The sequence below is a fragment of the Nilaparvata lugens genome, chromosome 9, assembly GCF_014356525.2.
Source record: "Nilaparvata lugens isolate BPH chromosome 9, ASM1435652v1, whole genome shotgun sequence".
Lineage (NCBI taxonomy): Eukaryota > Metazoa > Arthropoda > Insecta > Hemiptera > Delphacidae > Nilaparvata > Nilaparvata lugens.
In genome coordinates, this window is record NC_052512.1 from 1,301,706 (window position 1) to 1,307,565 (window position 5,860).

Here is a 5,860-nt window from a genome sequence, read left to right on the forward strand (position 1 = left end):
TTACTTTCCTTACCTATGGTAATAGGGCAAGGAAAGTAAAAAAATACGTCATATCCGGTTCGTTCAGTGATCAGTTAATCGTACTTTTCCACCAATGGAAAAGAACGTGAATAGAGTAGCTGAACGTGAACATACATGACTGAATGTGAGGTTGTTTACAATAATGATGGACTCCATTATAATGTATTTGGATGCAGAGAAATGCATGATTACATAAATTCAATAACATTTATAATATTTTACAAAAAATTTAAAACTACTCCAATCACCTGATGGTTTCCCATTTTAATCGATTACAATGTAATAGGTTAAGTTCTAGTTTTGTTTACAAAATATGATCAACAAGGGAAACATCTGTCAGTCACGACTCATGAGCAACCGTTCAGCCACAGAAAACACACAAAATGGAAGGTATCAATCTAACCAAGATTAGAGTTCACCAAGACCACGACACATGACTGCATCATCTTGTTAGAAATTAAAACTACTGCTGTATTACAATGCTACACTTTCTTTCAAGATGGCGGATTATGGCGTCAAGATACTAGCCGACTTTCCAATCTGTGGTTCATCTGTGATCAGGTTTTTTACTGAACATAAAAAAATCCCGATGGAATTGATCAGTGGCTTTGAACTCAACCATGAATGAATGAATGCAATATGAACAACTCTCTTTAATGAGGTGAATAGCTTTTTTCAACATTTTCCAGTTTCTCAATGATAGGGGAGTGATAATTATTTGTATGAGTCTTCTAAGGAACCATTACCTACACAGCTGGTACCAATCAACTACACTTCAACTCCAAACTACCGTTTCAATTCCAGTACACAATAATTTATTACAGGGTGACATGTTTATTACAGCTGGTAACTTTAGATGCTAAATCATATTATCATGATCATCTTTCCGTTCTTTAGTAGCCGCTCGGCCAACAATTTCAAAACATAGGTCTGTAAAATAGATTAATAAATAATTATTATTAGCTCTCCTATCAAAATTTCGGTTCAGAAACCATCCCCAATATTCACACAACATTTTCTCAAAGTTTCATGCCGTTATGACAAGAAGTTTTCAAGTCAATTGGGAATAAACATACAAACACACAAACATACATTCATCTTTATCCATATAGATTTACATTCAAATAAAAGCCTCCCTAAATGGAGGTAGAATGATGAGGTTCACAACTTTCAGTTCTGTTGTTTTAACATTTTTATTCAAATCACTTTCGAAAAGTTCATGTAGTACTATACCTACTATTGTTTCTGAGCCACTTCTGGCGCTATCATAGTTTCACCACTATTCTGTTCCACAGTCGTTAACTCTTGCAGTCGTTTACTATATATCTATAATTGATAAAGTGAAGAACTGGCTTATACACGTACGGGATAGGAAAATTATGTTTGACGCATCATCACGTCTGAACTACTAGACGAATTAACTTGAAATTTTGCATATAGATTCTTAATTGACCAAGGATGGTTATAGGCCTATCTTCAATTCTTTAAAATCTCATTACGTCAAGTTTTCAGTTTGTCAAGTTTTGAAATAGATCCTTGCGGAGCACGGGTTCCTGCTAGTCTGTAGTATGATTTGCTGTAGTATAAGTCCCACATTCCAGGTTTCAGATTTTTTATCTCTTCAACCGTGTATCCTAGCTCAAAAGTGTGGAGAGCTTCTATTTCTCAGCGTCCTCCACCGATCATATAGCATAATATCATCATACTCTGAATCCAATTTGTATGTGCGTTTGTTTGTGAATAGGCGTGCGTGTGTGAGTAGTGTAGTTAGTGAGTGTAGCGACCTCTACTGTCCTCCAAACTACCAGTAACAATGTAGAATTAATAATCAATTATCAAGAAATTCCAACTTAATTATTAAAATTCATCATGAAATTATTGGAGAATATAATTTCTTACTTGGAAATTTGTTGCCATGGAAAAATTTGTAATGTGAAAATTTCAGTCCAATATTATCATCTAAATTCCATATTTATTTGTTCTTTGAATGTGGATTTGTGTTTCAACATAGTTTTCCTAATTTGAACTCCATATAAAAAACTCAGGGAGCTAAAGTGCAATTTTCAGTGAGAAAACATGAAGAACCGAATACATAGTTTATCGACTTGAGTGTTGATAGGAAATGACATTGGTAATACGGCAGGGCAGATCATCCGAAAAGATCTCTCTGCCGATAAAAGCCATGAGAATAAATAGGATGAAAAATATAATTGATTTTTTTTCTTCTTCTTCTGGAATGAGACAAAACGTGGTTCCAAGAAGCTTTACTTGCTTGTTGACCCAATTTTTTTCCAATGTGAGCTTCAAAAATATTTTTGAATTAGGCAAACTGAATTTAGTGTTACGAAATTATGCAAAAACGTTCCTTACAAGCCAATGAGTTGTTTTTGAAGTTTAAAAAATTATGTTCTCTCACGTCAATAGGCTAAAATTATCGACTCATTGCACGTTTATGATCCAGCTTGATTAAACAACAATGATGTTCTTTCGAGGACAAAATTTGCATTTAGTATCGCAGGTATACAGAACCGTCAGAAGCAAATCCATTTTCTAAGATAAGAATACATATAATAATTTGAAATTGGAATTGAATATTCCAAAAAATAGAAATTAGAAGACTCCCACATATCCAGGAGAAGTGTGGTTACATTCCATCAGAAGGTCTTGACAAATTTCTAAAAATCAAGAATGGTTAATAAAATTAATTCGAAAAGCTACGTCAAGTATTGTGACATGATTAGCGATCGGTGAGGTTCCCCATAGAAACATTATATCTAAATTTCTCAAATCAGTGGATTTTGCAATATCTGAACTTGTTCTACAAAACTATTGCAGTTTCGAACTTTTAGGGTTCCTGTTGTGGCGGGGGGGGTGTAACCATGGGGACTGTTCAGTTCCAGACTAAGTCCTATGTATACAGACACTTAACGGAAATCCGGCTTTCCCCCAATTTGTTGCGCAAAATCCTGTTTTCTGTCTCCATTGACTGGGCTGAAGAGGTGTTTGATTTGAAACTGCGAAAAAAAGCAGAAGAAGAACGTGGAGAATATTGATCAAGAGAATAACCACAGTGGAGACACAAATCAATCAACGAATTTCAAATAGAAGAAAACCGTTCGAAAAGAAATAGATAAAAAACAGCAGAGGTGGAGAATGATACACTGGGAAAATTCAAAAAATGTAAGAATTCGGAGCTCTCAAACTCCATTGAGTACTAAGCTATTTTTTTGGAAAAACTGAAATCAGGAGGAAACTCTGTTTTCAATCTACTATTTCTTCCAATTCACTCGATCCAAATGCTTGGTTCGGAATCCCTCTGGGCGTGACTTAGTTTTCTACAACCTGATGCCAGGTGGACCGTTCTATCACAAATGGATTTCCAGGTGCACCCGATAACAAATTGCTGTGCATTTGACCAGTTGATTTCTATGTGGTGGTTCCATGTTGGTGATAGTATTACTTGAATGGGCAGTGAGCACTGGAAAACGTGCATTGTGCAGATTAACAGGACAATTAAGATTAAAAGTCATCTAAAAAGTAGCATGAAAGTCATCTAAAAGACTCATAAGACATCATTGAAGGTCTTTTAAACCGAGCTATAACTTTTCTGTCAAAAATATTTTCTAAAAACGGGAGCGTAAACTTTTATCCGACAAAATAACAAATTATGAGGTAAAAAGTTTCTAATTTTCTGGCTTTTTATGAGAATAACTTCCTGAACATCAGATATACAATATTTTGCATTTTTTTCATGATCATAGTTACTAATAATCAACAGCATCCAAATTGAGACTGATACATGTTGGGAACTTGTGATTGGCTTCAAATTGTAGAGAATTTCATGCTCCACATGCTAAGTTGCCTGAAATCCATCTGGAACTATTTTTGTTTATCGCTATAGGAGGGACCACTGAGTGACCACTGGGTGACCACTGGGTGACCACCGGGTGACCACTGGGTGACCACTGAGTGACCACTGGGTGACCACTGGGTGACCACTGGGTGACCAATTGGTGACAGATCATCTTTCAAAAATGCAGAATTGATAATTAAAATAGTAAACAAAATATTCCATCTTAATTATGAAAATTTATTAGTATATTATTGACAAAATTTTATTTCTTACATCAATAAACCCAAATCTGCTACAATCTATAGAAGACATATTGACAAGACAAAGAATGTTTGGCAACTTTTTTCTACTATCTTTCTCCACTGCCATTTAAACATGGATCTCATCATGACACTGCCACTGACACTGACACATGATAATGACACTGGGTCAATACAGTCAACATTGGATGCATTGAAAAGTTTTCCAATATGTTTTAATAGCACGGCGTCTACAGCTCCAACCATGATAACTATGTTATTTATTAAATTGTTGAAATCAGTTCAATATTTTTGTTACTGATATCGCCATGAAATTAGAAAGAGTTGCCAACATTGTTTTCCCATTGCTTATAATAAGCTGCATCAAAATTTATATTGGAATTCAATCCCATTTCCAAGCTGTTTGAAGCTATATAGATGAGTATTCCATATTCTGGTTGATTGAAAATGATCATTCGACCCTCCCCCCATAAAGACCAGTGACCGGTGCAAGTACACCCCCACCCCTTGATCCAACTCCCAGGGTCCATCACCCTGGACACTAGAATCAACGGATACAACCACTCTTTATTTCGATATTTTGAAAATGGAAAATTCGAATTTCTAATTATTATTGTACAAAATATTCTATTTTTTTTTAGAATATGAACGTGATTTTCCCAATTTTGTACACCTGCGATACTGAATGCAAATTTCGACTTAGAAAACATGACGTACTTTGAATTTGCTCCAGAGTGCGCAAATAAGTCGACAAATTTAGCCTATTGACAAGATAAACTTATTTTCCTCAACTTCAAAGACAACCCAATCACCTGAAAGGCACGTTTCTCGATCATTTCGTGACACTAAATCCAGTTTGCCCAATTAAAATCATTTTTGAAGCACACGAGCTTAACAACTTGCGTCACTGTTTGAAACAAACAAGTCGGATTTCTCGTTTAATAGGACGGGTTTTGAAGGCAGAAACCATCCGGGGTCCTAAAGTTGAAGAGGTCACATAGTTGTCTTCATCCTGTGGTGCTGAGCAGAAGTTGAGACGTCCGTCTTCAGTCTGTCGTTTTGCTGCCTTCAGCCACTTCACTGCAACATTGTCACCGTCCTACTGTGAGTAGACATATTCCACATAATCTTTGTTCGCTATTTCTTCTCATGTGATTTATTGCTATCGCATTTCATTAATCATCAACATGTATTTGCATGTTTGGTTTTGTGTTCTTTTGTTTTGAGTTGAGGTGTATTTGTATGTATTTGATAGATAATATGAAACTTACTTACTCACTACATGGTGCTACAGCTCATAAAGGGCCTTGACCTCCTCTAGAATGCCTCTCCACTTCTCTCTATCGGTAGCCTAACACCTGTTTTTCGAGATAATAAAATAGTAGGCCCAAATTTAGGAATCTCCACCTAATATCAGTTCCACCTCATCGGTTAAAAATGTATAATTCTATTGTAAGGTCCACATTATAATAGCAGTGTACGATTGACAATACTGTTGCTGTCCTTTTCTATCATACAACAAAACAGATAGCGCTATCTCTCTCGCTTTGCAATGTTGTCTGTTTGCTAGAATATTTTATTCATACTTTTGACAGTGACTGTACAAACGTAGACAAACAATATTCTCAGCCGCCATTTTTTACTTCATTCTATTAAAATATTTGAGTACACAAGTCGTATAATTGATTTAAAATGTATTTTTGAAACAATTAAATAATTTTCAGAC

The 5,860-nt window shown here is 35.4% G+C and overlaps 1 long non-coding RNA gene across 1 annotated transcript in view; it reads left to right on the top strand.

Moving 5' to 3' along the window:
- The window catches only part of LOC120352991, a 51,360-nt gene extending 46,136 nt beyond the window's left edge, over nucleotides 1-5,224 (top strand). Inside the window, exon 3 of the long non-coding RNA XR_005572133.1 lies at nucleotides 5,080-5,224. This is a non-coding gene — a long non-coding RNA (uncharacterized LOC120352991). The remainder of the gene's footprint in view (nucleotides 1-5,079) is intronic.
- The last annotated feature ends 636 nt before the right edge of the window (nucleotides 5,225-5,860 follow it).